Source organism: Rattus norvegicus, chromosome 20, assembly GCF_021556685.1.
Source record: "Rattus norvegicus strain SHRSP/BbbUtx chromosome 20, alternate assembly SHRSP_T2T, whole genome shotgun sequence".
In the NCBI taxonomy this organism is placed as follows: domain Eukaryota; kingdom Metazoa; phylum Chordata; class Mammalia; order Rodentia; family Muridae; genus Rattus; species Rattus norvegicus.
In genome coordinates, this window is record NC_141553.1 from 34830503 (window position 1) to 34856968 (window position 26466).

Here is a 26466-nt window from a genome sequence, read left to right on the forward strand (position 1 = left end):
CGTTTTTGTGTCTTCGATGGGAAACTAAGTGACTTGATTTTCTCGTTGAGTCCTCCCATAGTTCAAGAGAACTGTGTAAAGTTCCTGTTGTTGGAATCCTACTTTTCTCTTGATGTGCTCAATTTTGGACTGATGGTAGTGGTGATGGGTGTTAGTACTGCTGCTAGTGGCAGAAATGGTGGTGATAGAGGTGATGGGGGTAGTGGTGAGCATGGTGGTAGTGAGAATGGAGTGATAGTAGTGGTGATGGTGATGGTGCTAGTAGGGATGACCCTGGTATGGTAACATTAGTAAATGTTGGGAGAGCAATAAACTACAGAGAGGGTTGTAGGAGCTTAGCATATTTTTCCTTGGGTACCTCAATCGTGGCTAGTAGGCAGAAAGCCACAACATGAGACTATCACTTGGGGATTTGCTACTTAACAAGGAGGTCATCCCAATGCATCGGAAGGTACCCCAGATTGTCAATCTCAGGCCATTGTCTCTGACACCAAGCTCGCTTCAACCTTTTGCAATGGATTATGTTCTATTTTTGTGACACTGTTTTTTTCTTAGAAACAAGCTTCTTAAAGAGTTTTTGAGCTCATAATTCAAACTTATGCAAATCTACATTTTATTATTCCAATCTAAGTACCATAGGAATGGCTCCTAAGCACAGAAAATACAGCAGTGGTACACACAGCGTGGTTTTGCCTGCACCTGGCCTCTTGGTGACCATCCTCTCAAGATTCTTTTCCTTCCCATCAACTGTGATCCAGAAAATGAAAATCATTTGTCTCTTCTCATTACATCATCTCTTTGTTTGAACTCCTTCCCTCGTCAATGCCTATCTTGAGCTCTTCTCTTTTTCTCTACACTGTACCTCAAGATTGGCATCATTTGGAAAATGTTCCCCATGATTTGAAGTTTGATTCCTGAAATCTAACTGTATGCTTTGTCCTTCCAGCTGTATTTTCCTTGCTGATTGGTATTTATGTATAAGTCTTGCATAAATTACAGTGTTGGCAACAACAATAATAATAATAGTACTTTTTATTTCTGGGAGTTTTCAGGCAGCGTGTGTGCAGATATATTATCTTAGGAAAAGAAATGGGGAAAAATCATGGCCAATACATACCGAGTATTTGTTATAGGACAGACATTCATTATATATACTTATTTAACACTTAGAACTTTTTGAATTGACAGTAACTATATTTATGTTCTGTAGGAAAGGAAACAACCACAAAAGGCTTAGCAATTTGCAAAAGGTCAAGTTTTGCAGCAATAAACACAGTGCTGGGATTTCAAAGTCACGTTCATTCCATACCCTCTGCCATGTTTCCTTCCATCTTGCTTCTAAGAGCATTATTCCAGTGGCCAGCTTGATCAAGAGCTTTTATAAATCCTTAATAAACGGTCAACACTAGGTTTTGGTGTTCCTATAGATTTCTCATTGTACTGCACTAATTGAAAACTATAAATTACTATCAGGAACCTATTCATGCAAATAAACAAAACAACAGTAACAACAACAAAACCCAAAATGGGCAGACAGATTATTAGTTCAACCTTGGCTTGAGACTTTAAATAAGGGTATGTATATGTGTTCAGAGACTTCTGACTCTACTTAATACATTCTCGCAATAGCACTGATTTTTAAGCCTGAAGGGATTCTTCATAACAGTAATAACCATCACTATCTATGAGTTATTTCAAATGCTTTATATCCTGTGCCTTTTCCTAAGTTTATTATGTATGTCATTTATATTATTTAATTCTCAGGATGATACCATGAAGTAAACTACCATTTCATACTATGGTCCTTTCACAAGTGAGAAAATGGAGATGTTCCAGTTAGGGGACTTTCCTGAGTGCCAATTAAAAGAGAGGAGATTAGAATTTGGCAGAGACGCGCTATTGGACTCTATGTCATTTACTAAAGCATTTTAGACAAACACAATCTTACAAATGATAAAATTAATGTTCAGAGAAGTTGTTACTATTGTAACAGAAGGTGCCTGGAGTCCCTTTGCTTTACTCAGTGACTGTGGTAGCTCTGAGACAGATCCTTTGGTGCTGGCAATTCCCAGCCTTTGAAATGCCCAAGGCCTCGGGGCTGGACTGGCAGATCCAGAGTTTAGACAGTTTTGATGTCTGCGCTAGAAACCCGTTGCTGGAGGCTTTAGAACTGAGAAGCTTATAGCTCAATACACACAGTGTGGAAGCTTACTACTCTGGACTTTAATCATCAGTTGCCCCAGCACTTGGCTGTGTTTCTAATCCCCAAGTTCTGGCAGTGGTGAGCAACAACAGAATGCAGGGGCAGGTGCCGGTTCCTCCAATTCCAGCTCTTACAGACTTCAGACTTCCCAGAACTGGGACTCGCAGCTCTACGGTGCTGAGAATTACTGGTCTACTATGCTGTGACTCTCAAGTCCTTCAAGCAAGATACAGTTCCCAAGCCTAGGGCTGTTGGCTTCTTAGCAGTTTACAGTGGCTCTGTGTTAGCTCTCAGGCCTTGGGTTTCTGAGCCCCTTGGCTCTTTGTTAGTTTTCTGGAATGGTTCCAAAGACCAGGGTTGTTTCTGACATTTTGTGATTTTCATCTCTCTCTCTCTCTCTCTCTCTCTCTCTCTCTCTCTCTCTCTCACACACACACACACACACACACACATACACCATTGTGTGTGTGTGTGTGAGTGTGAGTGTGTGTGTGTATGCTGCAAGTGAGGATATATATATATATATATATATATATATATATAGAGAGAGAGAGAGAGAGAGAGAGAGACTGATGTTATAGTCATCTCCCATTGTTATTTTATCTTATTCAGAGACAGGGGTTCTCAATTACATTAGTCTGATTTTTGTAGAGGAACTGGAACTGATAAAATAAAAAAATGGTCTTTTTATTTTAGAGTAGCTTACAGAATGTGGCTCAGGTAGTGTAGCAAGAATTGGGTAGTTGCTTAATCAATGTAGTTGTTATTTCCAAAGTCTTTAAGGATTCATAGAGAGTTTCTGGTCTTCAGTCTTCATTGAGATCTTGAAGAAGTAGATTTTAACACTGTAAGAGAATGGCTCAGCCTTAGGATAGACTATCTAGTGAGAGTGAGGGCAAGCAGCTAGAAAGCAGAAGCTTCCTTTTTCCATGTCCTTTTATATGTGCCACAAAAAGGTAAGTCAGAAATTTAGTGTGAGTTCTCCTACATCAAAAAACCCAACTGAGACCGTAGCCCTTGGGGCTAGTCTACATAGGCAAGCCTTCTCCAGCTAATTTTTCTAGGTTGTTCCACGAAATTTCTTCAGAAATTGTAGAAGAGTCTTTTAGTCATGTCCTTACATGCTTTCAGAGAACTGTAAAGGGGAATGAGACAGCTCCTAAGAAGAGTAACTCAGCCCCCTTCATTCTTTCAACCCGAGAGATAATGTCAAAGGTATCTGTGATGGGTTGTACATGTTTGGCACTAATAAGAAGTGGCACTATTAGGAGGTGTGGCCTTGATGGAGTAGGTGTGGCCCTGTTGGAGTAGGTGAGTCACTGTGGGTGAGAGCCTTAAGACCCTCCTCCTAGCTGCTTGGAAGCTACTCTTTTCCACAATTTTCTTGACAAGCCAAGCAATAATACACTCTGAATGGGTGAAACAATAGATGTGTAAAATGGCAGCCTCCAAATTGGAAAAGGATCTTCACCAACCCTACATCCAACAGAAGGCTAGTATCCAAAATTTATAAATAACTCAAGACACCATCAATCCAAACAACCCAATTAAAAAATGAGGTACAATGCTGAACAGGAAGTTGTCAACTGAGGAGTCTCAGATGGCTGAGAGACACTTAAAAATGTTTAATGTCCTTAGTCACCAGGGAAATGTAAATCAAAATGACCGTGAGATTCCACCTTCCACCCATCAAAATGGCTAAGATCAATAACTTACATGCTGGAGGGATGTGGGTAAGTGGTTCATACTTCCACTGCAAGACGGAGTGGAAACTACTTTGGAAATCAATTTGATGCGTTTTGAGAAATCAATTTGGTGGGAATTGTTCTACTTCAAGACCCTATACCACTCCTGGGCATATACCCCAAAGATACTCCACTGTAACACAGGGACAGTTTCTCAACTATGTTCATACCAGCTTTATTTGTGTAAGAGCAAAAAACTGGAAACAACCTGGATGTTTCCTAACTGAAAAATGGATTAAGAAAATGTGGTACATCTACACATCAGAATACTATTCAGCTATTAAAAGCAAAGGCATCATGAATTTTGAAGGGAAATGGATGGAATTTGGGAATATCCTCCTGAGTGAAGTAACCCAGTCCCCAAAGGACATGTATGATATGTACTCACTTCTAAGTGGGTACTAGACATAAAATACAGGTAACCTGCTACACTTCAAAGACCCAAAGAAGCTAAACAAGAAGGAAGACCCAAGAAAGGAAGCTTGACTCCCTCTTAGGAGGGGTAATGAAGCAGTCATAGGATACAGATGGAAAGAAGGAACTGCATAGAGAGGATGGGGAGGGGAAGAGAGGCGTGGCTTCAGAATCAGGTGTGGGGAGAGACAGGAGAGCGGGCCAGAGGGCCAGAGGAATGAGTGCGAAGCTGTGGTTGGCTGGGCCGCGTTGTGGGGCATCTCTAAGATGTGACAGAGAACTGGGATGGCAGAGGCTCTCAGGAGTCAGTGGGGGTGATTTTAGCTGAGGCTTGTAGCTGTGGGAATGTAAAACTTGAGGCAACATCTTGTAGACAAGCAAGAACCCCAGTGAAGGGATAAGGACATCGACCCACTCACAAAACTTCCCATCCCGAATTTACCCTGTTAGGAACAAAGACGGAGCAGAGACTGAGGGAATGGGCAACCAATGACTTGCCCAACTTGAGACCCGTCCCATGGGCAAGCACCAGTCCCCAATGCTATTAATGATACTCTGCTATGCTTACAGACAGGAGCCTAGCATAGCTGTTCTCTCAGAGGCTTCACCCACCAGCTGACGGAAACAGATGTAGAGACTCACAGCCAAACATTGGAGCACTTGGAGATTCTTATGGGGAGGGTTGCAAAGGGGATAGATATTCAAGAGGAAAACCAACAGAGTCAAATAACCAGGACTCTTGGAGTCTCTCAGAGACTGAAGCACCAACCAAAGGGCATCCACAGGCTGGATCTAGGTCTCTCCCACATAAGTGGCTTGTGTGCAGTTTGGTATTCACATGGGTCCTTCAACAACTGGAGCGGGGCTGTCCCTAAAGCTTTTGCATGTCTGTGAAATGCATTCCCTAACTGGGATGCCTTCTCTGTCCTCAGTGAGAGAGGGTGCAGCTAGTCTTGCAGATAATTAATGTGCCATGATAGGGGGATACCTAGGAGACCTCCACCCTCTCAGAGGGAAAAGGAAGGCGGATGAGAGGAGGGATTGTATAATGGTGGGAGCTGGACTAGAAATAGTGTTCAGGATGTAAAGTGAACAAATGAATAAATTAATAGGAAATAAAAGAAAAATCCAACCAAGAAAACACCTCATTGGCATTTTCAGATGCTTTGCTTTTAGTTGGGTTCCAGATGTTGTCAGGTTCAGGGCTCTGACTTGGCTAGTCTTATCCTGGGAAATCCCCTTCAAGACAGGTGACATACTCATCAGACAAATTTAAGACTATGTTTAGGCCAATTAGGTTTTCTGCTTGCTCATCAAGGAAATACTTCCCATAGTGATATGGATAGAAATGATGTGTATTGTTCATTGGTCATCTGAGCTCACGGATGCTCTCAAGATAGCAAAAAGTCAAACAAATGCTGATGAAAACGGTCACTGGAATGATGCTTCTAGGAACCAGAGTTGAGCTTCAGGGACCAGTAGGCATGGTTGGGTGTAGCTTACTCATTGCGTGATCAAACTGTGAAAAGAAGCCTGCATTATCTTGAGACCAGTCCAGCTGGCTGCTTGGCTGACTGTCTTTCACTCTAGACATGGAGGGTTGTAATATCTATCAATTAGGGAGTCAAAACTGTCCCTAGCACCTAACATTCTAGCTTCTTTAATGAGAAAAACCTGAAAGGAAAAGGAATACTTCCATAAAGTCTTGTTAACATTAACACTGGTTTGATAATGGTTAAGAGTGCTGGGACAGTGCTTTTGAATGAGGCCTCTTCTCACTCAGGTTTAACGTTATGGCTGAGCTGTTTGTCAAATGACCCCACCCTCCAATCCACTCATGTGTTTAAACACTTGGATCTCAGTCATTAATGCTGCTGTGGAGAGATTCTTCATTGCAGGAACCTGGCCACTGGGTGGGAATTGGGGTGGGGCAGGTAGGTCTTTCATGTTAAGTTGCTTTCAGCCAAAACTCTCCATTCCAAGGTTTCCTGAGATATAGCCAGTCACATCGTGTAAGCATCCAGCACTACAGGTAGAGCTCTCTGTTGCCATTCCTGCTTAGGTGTGATATGGGGTTGATCCTGAATCCAAAAGCTAGAATAACCGCTTCTTCCTTTAGGTTTCATTAGCCAGGTATCTTATCATGGCAGCAAGAAAGACAGCTAATATGATCACAGTTCCATTCATTTCAGCTTCTTCTTCTTTCCTCGGTTTCACTTCTTACCACATTGTGTATTCCTTTTGCATTCGGTTCAAAATTGAGGCTCAAATCTGTGGAGGAGACCAGGTCTAAGGAAGGATACAAAACAAATATGCTCATTTTATAGCCTAATATGGAAGCGAGAAAGCATATAATCAAATAACTGTTTCAAAACAGAAGGCATATACTATATTAAAAGTAGAAATAAGGGAAGACAATATGTCTCCATGCATCCAGTGCTTACCCAGACTGGCAACGTAAATTGCATCTCAGAGGGGAAGGAGACAACCTACCCAGCACAGAGTTCCTCTGACCTGAGCCGTGGAAAACACATACCCACATACATTCACAGATGACACACAACATTCACACACACACACACACACACACACACACACACACTGACACACACATACATAATGAAACAAAAGGAAAAAGTATGTAAAACAGTGTGAGAGAAATACAAGCAGAATTTGTTGGTATTGTAAAGAATGTGTAACTTAAGCCTTGAAAAGAGTAGAGGAGTTGAATCTATGTTATTCTGTCAAGTTAATTATGTATTATAAATAGTCAGGTGCTACGCATGGCACAAAGGAGGTCCCAGAAATGATTTCTCATATGTTTCTACTTGACAGGGCAAAGCAAAAACAGGTAAAGAGAGTGATATATTAAAGAATTTTAGGGGATGGGAGACAAAGGAGTACGAGAAAGCTAGGGTATGTAGTGCAGGTACACAGAGAAAGCAGGGCCTGAACTCAATCTTGTTACCTTCAAATGCTAACACAACCCTTGGGGGAGGAACAAATCAGTGTAGTCAAGAGAAAGATTCCAGGTATAGCCGGGTGGGAATACATTACGGATTTGATGACTGAATGGGGAGACACACGTGTGTGTGTGACGGTGAGTAGACACATGTATACATGGTAATCAAAGAGTAATTCCATTGACAGAAGTGGGACAAGTGACCCCATGAAGAGGATAATACCATAAACAGACAAGGGATTCAATACAGTGTCCAAGAGAACACAGATAAGACCCAGAGCAAAACTTTGTTTACATAGCCCTGTGTGATAGCAGTTTGTGTGTCAATGCTGTAAGTGCCTGCTAGATGAAAATCATTTTCTTTATAGCCCTCTTCTCCAATATGAAGAACAAGTATGAGGCAATGCAGTACAAGTAATCTATTTTTAAGATTTTTTTCTTCTGACATGGAAATAATATTCCATATGTATACCAAATCTAAACAAACGTTGGGTTCTGTATTATTATTCATTGAACTGGTGTCTAATTTTCTCCCATGTCGTAAATTGGACCCATATTGATGAAACAGTTGAACTCTGAAGAACAAAAGTGGATAGATAGTAGAAGCAGCAGAAGAGTATCTAAGAGAGGTTAAGAATTTATCAGGAGGCAGAGAGCTGGCCATTGGTATCCACCACACTCTGGGACCCACATCTGTACTCTTGTTTGTCCAGACTCTTCTTGAGCTGCTAAAACCTGAGCATGGAGACATGAGTAGCAACTGGAAATATCTTTCTAATGAGAGCCTAACTTGTGAGTGAATTTGTATTGGAATGTTCCCAGTGGGCTTGCCAACACACCCACAAACTATACTGTCTTTGAGTCTTACACAGAAGAATAATTTTTCTTCATCATTTCCTATTGTACATATCATCAGTCTTGCATCTTGCTCTAAAGGCCTGGTCTGACTAATTCTTTTCTCTATTCATATTAGTACATCTCTTATACTTATTTTTTTCCTTTTTAGTTGATGTCAGATCTAATATTTTGTCTTTATCTAAGTCTATGAAATCAAATTATATAATGTAAATTAAAAAAAGAATCTTTGGGCCACCTATGATCTTTTGTATTTTTCTTCTTTTAGCCTTTTACAAAATAAAGCTCATGTTAAATTTGTGGGCTGAGTACCAGTCTTTGTCTTCTTAGCTCTACTCTGAGAATATAAGACATTTAGTTTGAAGCATTTATTTACTTTCTGCTTGTCTCCATTTTCTTATCTGCACAAAGAGGCTTCTCTCTGTCCAAGTTCCCCAAAACATTTGGGGTTTAGCAGTGACAGTGAATAATTCCAGTGCAGTTGCTACTAATAAAAACACACGGGTCTGGGACAGGTCAACGCTGATGGTGAGAGGAACTGACAGGAACAGGGTTAGCGAGAGTCTCAGAAGATCTCTCTTCTGTGTTGCATGCCAGGTGTGAGGACAGGGAGGGCAGGAAGGTGGAGAAAAAGCATGAATGAAGAGACAGGGATCTGGGCAAGGAAAGAGAACAGACTGTGAATTTGTTTCTTGTATTCTACAGAGAAACGATTAAGAAAAGAAAGAAAATGAAATCATGCAGCCTGTGGGAGTAGCGTGGATGAAAATCTTATAGAAGATTTTCTTATAGAAAATCTTATAGAAGAGAATGCTTACCTAGAAGTTATGCTTTTCACTGTACAGATGTAGCTTCAGTAAGAGAGCAATGTGCACTGGAACACTGACTGGAAAGCAATTGTACTAAAGTTGAGGAACACACTTTCAATGATTCAGATTTGATGTGGATGGTGGCTTTCAGAAAATTGGTATAAATTTAATGGCTGTACTACAAGCAAAGGGGGGAAATCCTTTAGAGGGACAACTCTATAGACGAGTTTTATTTATTTTCTCTATGGGAAAAATACATTTTAGGATGTTAAGAATCTTTGTTCTATATTAAATGTCCTATAAAAAGGAATGTTCTAGTGTGGTTTTCATCTAGAGAATATAAGGATAAAATTACACTAAAATGAAGGCATAGATGGGGTTTAGTAGCTGAGGCTCGTGCCTGCTGAGCTTAATCATGTTGTTTCCGGTTGCTCGGCACATCCTGATGCTAAGTTGGAGGAAGTCATGTGAGTCTGAGATAATGAGAGGAGAAATGCAGTGTCCCCTCAAATATTTCCCTGAATCCTCTACTGCTTTCTTCTTTTATAGTGACCTTGAAGAAAAATTATTAAATGCTTAAAGGAAGGTAGCCCAGCGCATGCTGCGATATGGTTGGGTGAGAATTAATGTAGATGATCTTTTGTTGTTATTTGCTCTTTTGCCAAGACCTAGCCTATCCTGCTGTAGGCATTCTATACTAGGGTATAGCCAGTGATTTGTTGCAACAAGAAAAGATCTGATTATTTGTTTGGTAAACTGATATGATTGGCTGTACATATAGGAGCTCAGGATAATTTATCTTACAGAGCAGGTTAATAGGAAACCAGATATTGCTGTATTCCTTTCAAGGACACAGAATATTCAGAAGGAGAAGAGGAAAGGAGGATGAAGTGAGAGGAAAAAAAGAGGAAGAGGAGGAGACTAATGAATGACAACTGGCCAGGTGAATTAAAGCAACCTCTAGGGCTTTCACAAAGTGGGAAGCTAATTATTTTGCATTGTGGAGATCAACACTGAGGCAGGATATTATTGTTATTGCTAGTAGGAGCTATTGGTTCTGATTGGCTGTAGTAACAAAATATAAGGACCAAAAATTACTAGATCTGGACATTTCTTTTGAAGATTATTGTTAAAACATACAGTAGATAACATATTGAAGCACAGGTATCTATGAAGTTGAAACAAAACAAAAGACAAACAAAAAACCCAACCCAACCAAATGACAACCACAACAACAAATGTCATTAAGCATTCATCTGAGACACAATTCTGATCTTTGCTAGTCCCTGCTTAAAACTCGACCAGCTCCTTCTGCCTCCTCCCTCAGGCACCATGCATGCTTGTCATACTGAATTATTTACTGTTTCCTAAATGAATCATCTGTTCATACACATCTCTGCCAATTCCTTCATCCTGAAATCATACTTCTTTTGTAAGGCCTAAAGAGATGGCACCTTAGAGCCTTATTGTAGCCTGCCTGCAGCCTCCTCCCAACGTAGCTCCATTCGCTGGGAGCACTGCATCTTGATAAGAACCCCAAGTCCTGCAAGCTTTCTCTCACTGCCCTTCTCAACTTTTTCTTCTAGCTCATATCCATCCCTTTCTTCTTTCTGCCAGGGAACATCAGTAGGCATGCTGGACTGAAATGCAGAAGACGAACTCTCAACTCGGGACCTCACTGCCACAATACTTCTCTAGGATACAGAGTAGTCAACAGAATCCTAAAAATAGGACACCCACTCCCAAAAGACAAGAATAGATATCTACAACAAAACCTACCCTGTTGTTCATAACTCAGAATGCCTAGATCCCAGAGCAAACACACAAATATAAATAACCAATGCAATATGGTCCCTCCAAAAGCATTTTTGCAATAGACCACAAAAAGTACAATTTAGCTAAAGCACAAGATAAGAACTTTAAAATGGTGTAATATGTTCACAAATTCACAAACCTTAGAAAGGATAGAAATAAATGCTTTGATGAAGATCATGAAAACACAGTTGAGTGAAATGATGAAAACATTTCAAGACACAGAAGAAATCATATCACGAAACCTATACCAACTGAAATAAAACTGAAAATGAAAACATTATGAAGTGTCATAAATGGATTACAAGATATGTGAGAAAAATTTCATGTCTTGAAGACAAGGTATGAGAAATGGATAGCTCTGACAAAGAAAATAAATCTAGAAATATTGGGGCACAGCAATTCATAAAATCTAAGAGATTATGAGAAGACTACATTTGTGAATAATAGAGATAGGAGAAGAAGACAAATCCAGGCCAAAGGCACAGCAAATATTTTAAACAAAATAATAGAAGAAAAATTTTTGTAATTTGAAGAAGAGGTATGTGTTATGGTACAAGACGTGTACATCCCGAGCAGCTCTCTGCTCCCAGACCCGGTGAGAGAGAGACCCAAGCGCCTGGTCAGGTGGGCACTCCTGAGGCTGCAGAGCGGAAGAGACCGCCAACACTGCTCACCCCTGCCCACATCCCTGGCCCAAGAGGAAACTGTATAAGGCCTCTGGGCTCCCGTAGGGGAGGGCCCAGGAGCGGCAGGACCCCTGCCACAGACACTGCCGGACCCTGAAGGAAACAGACCGGATAAACAGTTCTCTGTACCCAAATCCCGTGGGAGGGAGAGCTAAACCTTCAGAGAGGCAGACAGGCCTGGGAAACCAGAAGAGACTGCTCCCTGCACACACATCTCGGACGCCAGAGGAAAAAGCCAAAGACCATCTGGAACCCTGATGCACTGAAGCTCCCGGAAGGGGCGGCACAGGTCTTCCTGGTTGCTGCCGCTGCAGAGAGCCCCTGGGCAGCACCCCACGAGCGAACTTGAGCCTCGGGACCACAGGTAAGACCAAATTTTCTGCTGCAAGAAAGCTGCCTGGTGAGCTTGGGACACACGGAAGCAGAATTTCTCTAGAACCGGGCACGTTCTGTGTTTACCGGAAGTCCCACACCCGCGGATCCCGGCCCGCAGCAGCTCTCTGCTCCCAGACCCGGTGAGAGAGAGACCCAACCGCCTGGTCAGGTGGGCACTCCTGAGGCTGCAGAGCGGAAGAGACCACCAACACTGCTCACCCCTGCCCACATCCCTGGCCCAAGAGGAAACTGTATAAGGCCTCTGGGCTCCCGTGGGGGAGGGCCCAGGAGCGGCAGGACCCCTGCCGGAGACACCGCCGGACCCTGAAGGAAACAGACCGGATAAAAGTTCTCTGCACCCAAATCCCGTGGGAGGGAGAGCTAAACCTTCAGAGAGGCAGACAGGCCTGGGAAACCAGAAGAGACGGCTCCCTGCACACACATCTCGGACGCCAGAGGAAAAAGCCAAAGACCATCTGGAACCCTGGTGCACTGAAGCTCCCGGAAGGGGCGGCACAGGTCTTCCTGGTTGCTGCCGCTGCAGAGAGCCCCTGGACAGCACCCCACGAGCAAACCTGAGCCTCGGGACCACAGGTAAGACCAAATTTTCTGCTGCAAGAAAGCTGCCTGGTGAACTCAAGACACAGGCCCACAGGAACAGCTGAAGACCTGTAGAGAGGAAAAACTACACGCCCGAAAGCAGAACACTCTGTCCCCATAACTGACTGAAAGAGAGGAAAACAGGTCTACAGCACTCCTGACACACAGGCTTATAGGACAGTCTAGCCACTGTCAGAAATAGCAGAACAAAGTAACACTAGAGATAATCTGATGGCGAGAGGCAAGCGCAGGAACCCAAGCAACAGAAACCAAGACTACATGCCATCATCGGAGCCCAATTCTCCCACCAAAACAAACATGGAATATCCAAACACACCAGAAAAGCAAGATCTAGTTTCAAAATCATATTTGATCATGATGCTGGAGGACTTCAGGAAAGACCTGAACACACTTAGGGAAGCACAGGAAAACATTAATAAACAAGTAAAAGCCTACAGAGAGGAATCGCAAAAATCCCTGAAAGAATTCCAGGAAAACACAATCAAACAGTTGAAGGAATTAAAAATGGAAATAGAAGCAATCAAGAAAGAACACATGGAAACAACCCTGGATATAGAAAACCAAAAGAAGAGACAAGGAGCTGTAGATACAAGCTTCACCAACAGAATACAAGAGATGGAAGAGAGAATCTCAGGAGCAGAAGATTCCATAGAAATCATTGACTCAACTGTCAAAGATAATGTAAAGCGGAAAAAGCTACTGGTCCAAAACATACAGGAAATCCAGGACTCAATGAGAAGATCAAACCTAAGGATAATAGGTATAGAAGAGAGTGAAGACTCCCAGCTCAAAGGACCAGTAAATATCTTCAACAAAATCATAGAAGAAAACTTCCCTAACCTAAAAAAAGAGATACCCATAGACATACAGGAAGCCTACAGAACTCCAAATAGATTGGACCAGAAAAGAAACACCTCCCGTCACATAATTGTCAAAACACCAAACGCACAAAATAAAGAAAGAATATTAAAAGCAGTAAGGGAAAAAGGTCAAGTAACATATAAAGGGAGACCTATCAGAATCACACCAGACTTCTCGCCAGAAACTATGAAGGCCAGAAGATCCTGGACTGATGTTATACAGACCCTAAGAGAACACAAATGCCAGCCCAGATTACTGTATCCAGCAAAACTCTCAATTAACATTGATGGAGAAACCAAGATATTCCATGACAAAACCAAATTTACACAATATCTTTCTACAAATCCAGCACTACAAAGGATAATAAATGGTAAAGCCCAACATAAGGAGGCAAGCTATACCCTAGAAGAAGCAAGAAACTAATCGTCTTGGCAACAAAACAAAGAGAATGAAAGCACACAAACATAACCTCACATCAAATATGAATATAACGGGAAGCAATAATCACTATTCCTTAATATCTCTCAATATCAATGGCCTCAACTCCCCAATAAAAAGACATAGATTAACAAACTGGATACGCAACGAGGACCACGCATTCTGCTGCCTACAGGAAACACACCTCAGAGACAAAGACAGACACTACCTCAGAGTGAAAGGCTGGAAAACAACTTTCCAAGCAAATGGTCAGAAGAAGCAAGCTGGAGTAGCCATTCTAATATCAAATAAAATCAATTTCCAACTAAAAGTCATCAAAAAAGATAAGGAAGGACACTTCATATTCATCAAAGGAAAAATCAACCAAGATGAACTCTCAATCCTAAATATCTATGCCCCAAATACAAGGGCATCTACATATGTAAAAGAAACCTTACTAAAGCTCAAAACACACATTGCACCTCACACAATAATAGTGGGAGATTTCAACACCCCACTCTCATCAATGGACAGATCATGGAAACAGAAATTAAACAGTGATGTAGACAGACTAAGAGAAGTCATGAGCCAAATGGACTTAACGGATATTTATAGAACATTCTATGCTAAAGCAAAAGGATATACCTTCTTCTCAGCTCCTCATGGTACTTTCTCCAAAATTGACCATATAATTGGTCAAAAAACGGGCCTCAACAGGTACAGAAAGATAGAAATAATCCCATGCGTGCTATCGGACCACCACGGCCTAAAACTGGTCTTCAATAACAATAAGGGAAGAATGCCCACATATACGTGGAAATTGAACAATGCTCTACTCAATGATAACCTGGTCAAGGAAGAAATAAAGAAAGAAATTAAAAACTTTTTAGAATTTAATGAAAATGAAGATACAACATACTCAAACTTATGGGACACAATGAAAGCTGTGCTAAGAGGAAAACTCATAGCGCTGAGTGCCTGCAGAAAGAAACAGGAAAGAGCATATGTCAGCAGCTTGACAGCACACCTAAAAGCTCTAGAACAAAAAGAAGCAAATACACCCAGGAGGAGTAGAAGGCAGGAAATAATCAAACTCAGAGCTGAAATCAACCAAGTAGAAACAAAAAGGACCATAGAAAGAATCAACAGAACCAAAAGTTGGTTCTTTGAGAAAATCAACAAGATAGATAAACCCTTAGCCAGACTAACGAGAGGACACAGAGAGTGTGTCCAAATTAACAAAATCAGAAATGAAAAGGGAGACATAACTACAGATTCGGAGGAAATTCAAAAAATCATCAGATCTTACTATAAAAACCTATATTCAACAAAATTTGAAAATCTTCAGGAAATGGACAATTTCCTAGACAGATACCAGGTATCGAAGTTAAATCAGGAACAGATAAACCAGTTAAACAACCCCATAACTCCTAAGGAAATAGAAGCAGTCATTAAAGGTCTCCCAACCAAAAAGAGCCCAGGTCCAGACGGGTTTAGTGCAGAATTCTATCAAACCTTCATAGAAGACCTCATACCAATATTATCCAAACTATTCCACAAAATTGAAACAGATGGAGCCCTACCGAATTCCTTCTATGAAGCCACAATTACTCTTATACCTAAACCACACAAAGACACAACAAAGAAAGAGAACTTCAGACCAATTTCCCTTATGAATATCGACGCAAAAATACTCAATAAAATTCTGGCAAACCGAATTCAAGAGCACATCAAAACAGTCATCCACCATGATCAAGTAGGCTTCATCCCAGGCATGCAGGGATGGTTTAATATACGGAAAACCATCAACGTGATCCATTATATAAACAAACTGAAAGAACAGAACCACATGATCATTTCATTAGATGCTGAGAAAGCATTTGACAAAATTCAACACCCCTTCATGATAAAAGTCCTGGAAAGAATAGGAATTCAAGGCCCATACCTAAACATAGTAAAAGCCATATACAGCAAACCAGTTGCTAACATTAAACTAAATGGAGAGAAACTTGAAGCAATCCCACTAAAATCAGGGACTAGACAAGGCTGCCCACTCTCTCCCTACTTATTCAATATAGTTCTTGAAGTTCTAGCCAGAGCAATCAGACAACAAAAGGAGATCAAAGGGATACAGATCGGAAAAGAAGAGGTCAAAATATCACTATTTGCAGATGACATGATAGTATATTTAAGTGATCCCAAAAGTTCCACCAGAGAACTACTAAAGCTGATAAACAACTTCAGCAAAGTGGCTGGGTATAAAATTAACTCAAATAAATCAGTTGCCTTCCTCTATACCTAAGAGAAACAAGCCGAGAAAGACATTAGGGAAACGACACCCTTCATAATAGACCCAAATAATATAAAGTACCTCGGTGTGACTTTAACCAAGCAAGTAAAAGATCTGTACAATAAGAACTTCAAGACACTGAGGAAAGAAATTGAAGAAGACCTCAGAAGATGGAAAGATCTCCCATGCTCATGGATTGGCAGGATTAATATAGTAAAAATGGCCATTTTACCAAAAGCTATCTACAGATTCAATGCAATCCCCATCAAAATACCAATCCAATTCTTCAAAGAGTTAGACAGAACAATTTGCAAATTCATCTGGAATAACAAAAAACCCAGGATAGCTAAAGCTATCCTCAACAATAAAAGGACTTCAGGGGGAATCACTATCCCTGAACTCAAGCAGTATTACAGAGCAATAGTGATAAAAACTGCATGGTATTGGTACAGAGACAGACAGATAGACCAATGGAATAGAATTGAAGACCCAGAAATGAACCCACACACCTATGGTCACTTGATTTTTGACAAAGGAGCCAAAACCATCCAATGGAAAAAAGATAGTATTTTCAGCAAATGGTGCTGGTTTAACTGGAGGGCAACATGTAGAAGAATGCAGATCGATCCATCCTTATCACCCTGTACAAAGCTTAAGTCCAAGTGGATGAAGGACCTCCACATCAAACCAGACACACTCAAACTAATAGAAGAAAAACTAGGGAAGCATCTGGAACACATGGGCACTGGAAAAAATTTCCTGAACAAAACACCAATGGCTTATGCTCTAAGATCAAGAATCGACAAATGGGATCTCATAAAACTGCAAAGCTTCTGTAAGGCAAAGGACACTGTGGTTAGGACAAAACGGCAACCAACAGATTGGGAAAAGATCTTTACCAATCCTACAACAGATAGAGGCCTTATTTCCAAAATATACAAAGAACTCAAGAAGTTAGACCGCAGGGAAACAAATAACCCTATTAAAAAATGGGGTTCAGAGCTAAACAAAGAATTCACAGCTGAGGAATGCCGAATGGCTGAGAAACACCTAAAGAAATGTTCAACATCTTTAGTCATAAGGGAAATGCAAATCAAAACAACCCTGAGATTTCACCTCACACCAGTGCGATTGGCTAAGATCAAAAACTCAGGTGACAGCAGATGCTGGCGAGGATGTGGAGAAAGAGGAACACTCCTCCATTGTTGGTGGGATTGCAGACTGGTAAAACCATTCTGGAAATCAGTCTGGAGGTTCCTCAGAAAATTGGACATTGAACTGCCTGATGATCCAGCTATACCTCTCTTGGGCATATACCCAAAAGATGCCTCAACATATAAAAGAGACACGTGCTCCACTATGTTCATCGCAGCCTTATTTATAATAGCCAGAAACTGGAAAGAACCCAGATGCCCTTCAACAGAGGAATGGATACAGAAAATGTGGTACATCTACACAATGGAATATTACTCAGCTATCAAAAACAACGAGTTTATGAAATTCGTAGGCAAATGGTTGGAACTGGAAAATATCATCCTGAGTGAGCTAACCCAATCACAGAAAGACATACATGGTATGCACTCATTGATAAGTGGCTATTAGCCCAAATGCTTGAATTACCCTAGATCCCTAGAACAAACGAAACTCAAGACGGATGATCAAAATGTGAATGCTTCACTCCTTCTTTAAATGAGGAAAAAGAATACCCTTGGCAGGGAAGGGAGAGGCAAAGATTAAAACAGAGACTGAAGGAACACCCATTCAGAGCCTGCCCCACATGTGGCCCATACATATACAGCCACCCAATTAGACAAGATGGATGAAGCAAAGAAGTGCAGACCGACAGGAGCCGGATGTAGATCGCTCCTGAGAGACACAGCCAGAATACAGCAAATACAGAGGCGAATGCCAGCAGCAAACCACTGAACTGAGAATAGGTCCCCTATTGAAGGAATCAGAGAAAGAACTGGAAGAGCTTGAAGGGGCTCGAGACCCCAAAAGTACAACAATGCCAAGCAACCAGAGCTTCCAGGGACTAAGCCACTACCTAAAGACTATACATGGACTGACCCTGGACTCTGACCCCATAGGTAGCAATGAATATCCTAGTAAGAGCACCAGTGGAAGGGGAAGCCCTGGGTCCTGCTAAGACTGAACCCACAGTGAACTAGTCTATGGGGGGAGGGCGGCAATGGGGGGAGGGCTGGGAGGGGAACACCCATAAGGAAGGGGAGGGGGGAGGGGGATGTTTGCCCGGAAACCGGGAAAGGGAATAACACTCGAAATGTATATAAGAAATACTCAAGTTAATAAAAAAAAAAAAAAAAAGGGAAAAAAAAAGTTATATCCAATCCTCTTCAGTTTATGAAAAATGTATTTTCATACTCAAAATGTTACCTCTTTTGAATATAAAATGATGCTTTGAAACAAAAAAAAAAAAAAAGACGTGTACATCCCAATTACACTGGATCAGAGAAGAAATTTTCTATGACCAATAATAATCAAACCACTACATGTATAAAACAATCTAATTATATTCAAAACTCCAATAGAAAAATTACATAGAGATTACACCTATTAGAATAACAAAAAATTCATAGGGCCTAATGAATTCACTATAGAATTGTACCAAACCTTTAAACAAGAATTAACACTAATATTTCTCAAATATCCCAAAAAATAGAAACTGAAAGAACATTGCCCATTTCCTTTTCTGAAGCCATTTTGAGCTTCAGAAAATCACAATCAACAGATTTGGAAAAGATATTTACCAATTCTATAGCTGATAGAGTGCTAATATCCAATATATACAAAGAACCCAAGAAGTTAGCTTCCAGAGAATCAAGCAGTCCTAAAAAAATGGGGTACAGAGAGAAACAAAGAATTCTCAACTGAGGAACATCAAATGGCTGAAAAGTACCTAAAGAAATGTTCAACATCCTTAGTCATCAGGGAAATGCAAGTCAAAACAACTCTGAGATTCCACCTCACACAAGTCAGAATGGCTAAGATCAAAAAGTCAGGTGACAACAGATGCTGGTGAAGATGTGGAGAAAGAGCAACACTCTTCCACTGCTGGCAAGATTTGAAGCTGGTACAATCACTCCGGAAATAAGTCTAGAGGTTCCTCAGAAAATTGGACATAGTACCACATTTTCTGTATCCATTCCTCTGTTGAAGGACATTTGGGTTCTTTCCAGCTTCTGGGTATTATAAATAAGGCTACTATGAACATAGTGGGGCATGTGTCCTTGTTCTATGTTGTAGCATCGTTTGGGTCTATGCCCAGGAGTGGTATAGCTGGGTCCTGAGGTAGTACTGTGTCCAGTTTTCTGAGGAACCTCCAGACAGATTTCCAGAGTGGTTCTACCAGTTTGTAATCCCACGACCAATAGAGGAGTGTTCCTCGCCAGCATCTGCTGTCACCTGAGTTTTTGACCTTAGCCATTCTGACTGGTGTGAGGTAGAATTTCAGGATTATTTTGATTTGCATTTCCCGGATGACTAAGGATAGTGAACATTTGTTTGGGTGCTTCTCAGCTATTCTTTAGCTGAGAATTTTAATGGGGCTATTTGATCCTCTGGAGTCTAACTTCTTGAGTTCTTTGTATATATTGGATATTAGCTCTCTATCAGATGTAGGAATGCTAAAGATCTTTTCTCAATCTGTTGGTTGCCATTTTGTCCTAATGACAGTGTCCTTTGACCTACAGAAGCTTTGCAATTTTATAAGGTCCCATTTGTCAATTCTTGGTCTTACAGTATAAGCCATTGCTGTTCTATTCAGGAAATTTTCCACAGTTCCTACGTGTTCATGTTCTTCCCCACTTTTTCATCTATTAGTTTGAGTGTATCTGGTTTTGTGTGGAAGTCCTTGATGCACTTGAACTTTAACATTGTATAGGGTGATAAGAATGGATTGATGTGCATTCTTCTACATGCTGACCCCCCAGTTAAGCCAGCACTATTTGTTGAAAATGCTCTCATTTTTCCACTGAATGGTTTTAGCTCCTTTGTCAAAGATCATGTGACCATAGGTGTGTACGTTCATTTCTGGGACTTCAATTCTATTCCATTGATCTACCTGCCTGTCTCTGTACTAATACAATACCGGTCTTATCACTATTGCTCTGTAATATAGAACAATACAGCTTGAGGTCAGGCATGGTGATTCCCCCAAAAGTTCGTTTATTGTTGATGATAATTTTTGCTATCCTAGGCTTTATTTTTTTATTCAAAATGAATTTGAAAATTGCTTTTTCTAACTCTAGGAAGAATTCAGTTGGTAGTTTGTTGGACATTGCATTGAATTTATAGATTGCTTTTGGCAAGATTGTCATTTTTACTGTATTAATTCTGCTAATCAGTGAGCTTGGGAAATCTTTCCATCTTCTGAGATCTTCTTCAATTTCATTCTTCAGAGACTTGATGTTCTTTTCATATCAGATTTTTCACTTGCTTGGTTAGAGTGACACCAAGTTATTTTATATCATTTGTGACTCTTGTGAAGTGCATTGTTTCCCGAATTTCTTTCTCAGTCTGTTTATCCTTTAAGTAGAGGAAGGCTACTGATTTGTTTGAGTTAATTTTATATCCAGCCACTTTACTGAAGTTGTTTATCAGGTTTAGTATTTTTTTGGTGCAAGTTTTGGGGTCACTTGAGTATACTATCATATCATCTGCATATAGTGATGTTTTGACTTCTTTTCAAATTTGCATCTCTTTGACCTCCTTTTGTTGTCTGATTTAGAGTTTTGTAGTCTTCTTGTATGTTTATGTCCATCTCTTTTGTTATGTTAGGAAAGTTTTCTTCTGTAATTTTGTTGAAGATATTTACTGGTTCTTTAAGTTGGGTATCTTCCCTTTCTTCTATATGTATTTCCTTAGGTTTGACCTCCTCATTGTGTCCTAGATTTCCTGGCTATGAGCTTTTTGTGCTTTACATTTCTTTGCTGGTTGTGTCAATGTTTTCTCTGATATCTTCTGTCCCTGAGATTATCTCTTCTATCTCTTGTATTCTGTTGGTAATTCTTGCATCTATGACACCTGATCTCTTTCCTAGGTTATCTATCTCCAGGGTTGTCTCCCTTTGTGCTTTCTTTATTGTTTCTATTTCCATTTTTGGATTCTGGATGGTTTTGTTCAATTCCTTCACCTGCTTGTGTTTTCCTGTAATTCTTGAAGGGGTTTTTGTTTTTCCTCCTTAAGGGCTTCTATCTATTTACCTGTGTTGTCCTGTATTTCTTTAAGGGAGTTATTTAGGGCCTCCTTAACATACTCTATCATCATCATGATATGTGATTTTAAATCCAAATCTTGCTTTTCTGGTGTGGTGGGATATCCATTATTTGCTTCAGTGGGAGAACTGGACTCTGATGATGCCAAGTAGTCTTGGTTTCTGTTGCTTAGGTTCCTGTGCTTGCATTTTGCCATGTGTTTTTTTCTGGTGTTAGCTTGCCTTACTGTCTCTGACAGTGGCTTGACCCCCCTGAAATAGTGTGTGACCCCCCTGAATAGTGGAGATTGGCTTTTTCCCAGTAGGATCTAGGTACAGAGAGCTGTGTCACAGGGTCAGCTCCCAGTGTGGGCAGAAACCTGAAGAATCCTGTCCCTGACTGCTCCTAGGTTCCTGTGTCCAGACAGTTCTTGACAGGTTCCTCTTGGGCCAGAAATGTGAACAGAAGTGGTGGTTTCCCCTGAGCTCTCAGGATTGCCTGTACTTCTGAGTGTCCAGCTCTCTCTCCCATGGGATTTGGGTACAGAGATTTGTGGGACTGGGTCAACTCCCGTAGCAGGAAGAAACTGGGACACATCTCTCAAGTTTCTTTACCAGGGTACTTAGTGCTATGAATTTTCCTCTTAGCACTGCTTTCATTGTATTTCATAAATTTGGACATGGTCTATCAACATTTTTATTAAATTCCAGGAAGTTTTTAATTTCTTTCTTTATTTCTTCCCTGACCAAATTATCATTGAGTAGAGAGTTGTTGAGTTTTCACATGTATGTGAGCTTTTTATTGTTTTTGCTATTATTGAAGACTGCCCTTTGTCCCTGGGAACATGATCTGTTATTGGGTGGGGAAAAAAGGACTGAATCCCTGAGCTCCAGCCAAAAGAATGGAAACAGGCAACCTCAGGAGGTAGGAAGTTGGGCAGACCCTCCAGAATGTACCAGAGACCTGAGAGTTAAGAGATTTCAGTACTCAAACGAGGGGCAACCGTAGATGAAATGCCTTACAGTGGAGAGAGGGAACTTGTAGAGCCCTTTCCAACAGAAAAGAAAGCATCAAGTGAGGCATGGGGTTGCTACCCCACAGTCAAAACTCTGTCTCAATTTCTGCCCATAACTGTTATTGTCTGAAAGAACTACAGGGATGGAAATGGAGAAGAGCTTGAAGAAAAGAAGGTCCAGCAACAGCCCCAAGGGGAAATTCAGCTCAAGGGGAGGCCCCAAGGCCTGATGCTATTACTGAGGCTATGAAGTGCTCACATATAGGGACCTATCATGACTGCCCTCCAAAAGACCCAACAAGCAGCTGAAAGAGTCAGATACAGATATGTACATCCAACCAATGAGCAGAAGCTGCTGACCCCTGTGTTTGAGTTAGGGAAAAGCTGGAGGAAGCTGAGCAGGAAGGCAACCTTTTAAGAGGGCCAGCATTCTCAATTAACCTGGACTCCTGAGATCTCTCAGATACTGGATCACCAACCAGGTGATCCAGCTCATTAGACCCCAAACACATATACAGAAGAGGACTACCAGGACTGCGTTCCATTAGAGAAGATTCACCTAACCCTCAAGAGACTGGAGGCCCCTGGGAGTTTAGAGTTCTGGTGGAGTGGGTGGGGTGGGGACATCCTCAAGGAAACAGGGGTTGCAGGGAGGAGGTACGGAATGTTGAACAGTCAGTGGGTGGACTGATAGGCTAATAAAATTTGAAGTGTAAAAATAAATAAATAAGCAAGAAATTAAAAAAACCCACAGAATTACAGACCCATATTGCTTAGAAACATAGATATGTTTCTAATAAAATGTTTGCAAAGTGAATCCAACCACAACAAACATATAAACATTCATCATGATCAATTTTGCTTCACCTCAGAGTTGCAGGGACAGTTTAATATACATAAATCAAAAAACATAATCCACCCCATAAAGAGGATAGAAGACAAAAACCATGTGATCATCTCATTAGATATAGAAAATGTGCTTAACAAAATCTATCATTCCTTTTTAAAAAATTTCTGGAGAGACTAGGGATACAAGCGACATACCTGAACATAATAAAGGCAATTTATAGAGAGTTTACAGCCAACATAGACCTAAATGGAGAGAAACTGGAAGCATTTCCAGTAGAATTGGAAACATGATAATATTATCTCTTCTTTCCATTATATATTCAATTATTACATGAGTCTTAGAACAATAAGACGATGGAAGGAGATAAAGGGGAAAGGATGAAGTGAAAGTATCTATATTTGTAGATGACATAATTATGTAAATAAATCACCTAAAAAGCTCCAAGAGGAAACTCCCACATGTGATAAACACTTTTCACAGTGTAGCAGGACACAAAACTCAGTAACCTTCCTATCTAACAAAGAACAAACATACTTAGAAAGAAATCATGGAAACAATATCTTTCACAATAGCCTCAAAAATTTCTTGGGATATCTCTAACAAAGCAAGCTAGACTTATATAATAAAAACTTAAAACATTGATGAAAGATATTGAAGCAGACACCAGAATATGAGAAGGTCTCTCCTGGTGATGGATCGGTAGAATTAATATAGTAAAAATGTTCATCCTACCAAAAGTAATCTACCTATTCAATGCAACTGCCATCCAAATTTCAACACGGTTCTTTATTAAAGTGGCAAGATGACCTTCAACTTCATATAGAAACACCCAAAATCCAGGATTGCTAAAGCTATATTGAATAATAATAGAGCTGTTGGGTATAATGTTGATCCAAATTTCAAGTTGTCTTATGGAACTATAGTAATAAAAAACAATGAGCTGTTGGCATAAAATCAGACAGGCTGGAAGCCAGCCAGATCCTTATGGACATATGACTTTTGAAAAGAAGCCAAAAACAGAAACTGAAGAGAAAAACATCTTTAAGAAATAGTGCTTCTCAAACAGGATGACTGCATGTAGAAGAATGCACATAGGTTTATATTTCTCATCCTTCATAAAACTCAACTCCAAATGGATCAAGACCTTAGCATAAGACCATATACCCTAAATCTGACAGAAAAGAAATTAGCCTAGGTGATTGAACATATTGGCACAGAAAGGCAAAAGCAAAAGAGAACATGGATGACATTGGCACTAAGTACAACATTGATAGATGGGAGCTTATGAAGCTGAAAGTCTTCTGTTATGGCAAAGGACACCATCATTTGGGCAAAGCAGCAGCCTACAGAATGGAAAATGATTTTTACCAATTTTATATCTGATAGAGGGTCAGTGTGGGACTGTGAAAGGCACTGTAGTTCCTGGTTGAACTGAGGCTAGAAACCCTGGTGACCCTGAAGGGAAAGTAGGCAATTTGCCTGACTCCTAGGGAACCAGGCCCATCACTAGCTGTAGACCTCCATAGATTTGCAGCCATCAGTCATTTAAGGGCAATGCCCCAAGCCCCTCCACAGGTAGAGGATGTGACAGTCATTATAATGAGGTAACTAAAGGCCTGAAGGCTTAGTCAATAACCTTTTCTTCTAAGACACCCCTCCTTGCAAAAGGTATTGAACCTCAGGCCCACCCTGAGAAAGGGGGGATAGTTCTATAAATTTACTTTCCACAATGTAAATAAATGCCTTAAAACCACGGACTACCCCTTTCATTGGGACTCACTGTGGGAAGCCATGGAGAAGGCCTTCACCTACAGAGAAGCTGTCTAATCTCCTGTGAAGAAGGTTTCTCTACGCTCCTAGCCAAGGCTACCACCAAGCCTACAGCCTGCTACCTTCAACCCAAAGACTCTCCTTTAGGGATCATCCAGTCCTCCTCTCTTTCCCCATTGGCTAAATCCAGCCTGTGGCCCCCACTCTGTTCTCAGCTCTTCTGAGGCTCCCAGCAGCTCTGAGATGCCTGCGAGTCTGACAACCACATGGCCCCATCCTCGATGAAGGCTCTGGGTCCCTAGAACCTCAGACTGTGCTTGCCTAACTCCACTGTGGTGTCCTGGGGCTTCCCTAGAGTCCATCATCTGCACGGGTGATGGCGTGGGGTAAATGCTGTCAAACTTCTCAAGTCCTGCTTCCCCTAGCAGCTGAGCCCTTTGGCAAAACGGATGCCCGACACGATAACCCTTATAGGTCAGGATATGAGGAACTAAGTAAAACTAAACTTCAAGAAAATAAAAACGCAACTAAAATGGTGTACAAATCTAAGCGGAGTTCTTAGGCGATGCAACAAGAAATAGCTACAAAAGACCTAGAGAAAACTTCTGTATCCTTGCTCCTGAGGGAAATACAAAATCAAACTACTTTGAGATTTCATCTTATCACAGTTAAAATTGCCAAGGCAATCAAAGCAGTGACATCATACACTGTCAAGGATGCAGGGAAAGTCAGAGTATAAACTTTTTTACAGCTGCTGGGAAAATCAATGGTTCTTCAGGAGTCTGGAAATAGATCTACCTCAAAATTCATTTATTTCACTTGTGTGTGGACACACACACACACACCCTATATCTTCCTATAGAGTCACTTGTTCATCCATGTTCACAGAATTCTCTGTTCATAATAGAAACTGGAAATGGTCTAGCTGTTCAGCAATTCAAGAATGGATAATAAAAACATGATAAATTTATGATATATTACTCAGAAGTTAAAAGTGAAATTCTGAAATTGTAAGGAAATGGCTGAAGCTAGGAACAACCCCATGCTTACTCAGACCTACAAAAGATAAACATTGTATGTTTTCTTTCTTATGTGGATGATAGCTTTGATGTTCTAAAAATTTGGACTGCCGGAAAGGAGAGGATGTCCAAGGAACATACAATAGAATATTTTTTATGGAGACTCAGAGACACTTGAATGACAATATTAAATATGAATGGGATAGGAGAGCTCCGTAAAGGAGAAAATGAAGTCAACCAATACCAAAGGCAATTTGAAGAACTGTATGGAAACCTATTACTGTATTAAGATGCCTAATATATGTATATATACAGAGTGAATCTAAACAGAGTCACCAAATACGGGAGACAGTGCACCATCTAAATATCTTATACCACCAAGTAAAACTGCCTGTGCCAGCAACGGATTATATCTTGTTCAATCATTGGCCAAAGCTGTCCCATGGAGCACACCAAATATAACGGTATTTCTAAGGTTATTGGTTGCTCTCCACAACCTGATGGTAAGACACTAATGCTAGAGAAGGCTTACTTATGTCATCA

General features: G+C 40.8%; 1 long non-coding RNA gene across 1 annotated transcript in view; it reads right to left on the reverse strand.

Annotated features, from left to right (window-relative positions):
* Positions 1-2871: 2871 nt before the first annotated feature.
* Positions 2872-26466, reverse strand: part of LOC147998653 (uncharacterized) — a 58675-nt gene continuing 35080 nt past the window's right edge. The window contains exon 4 of the long non-coding RNA XR_015645220.1: positions 2872-6651. This is a non-coding gene — a long non-coding RNA (uncharacterized LOC147998653). The remainder of the gene's footprint in view (positions 6652-26466) is intronic.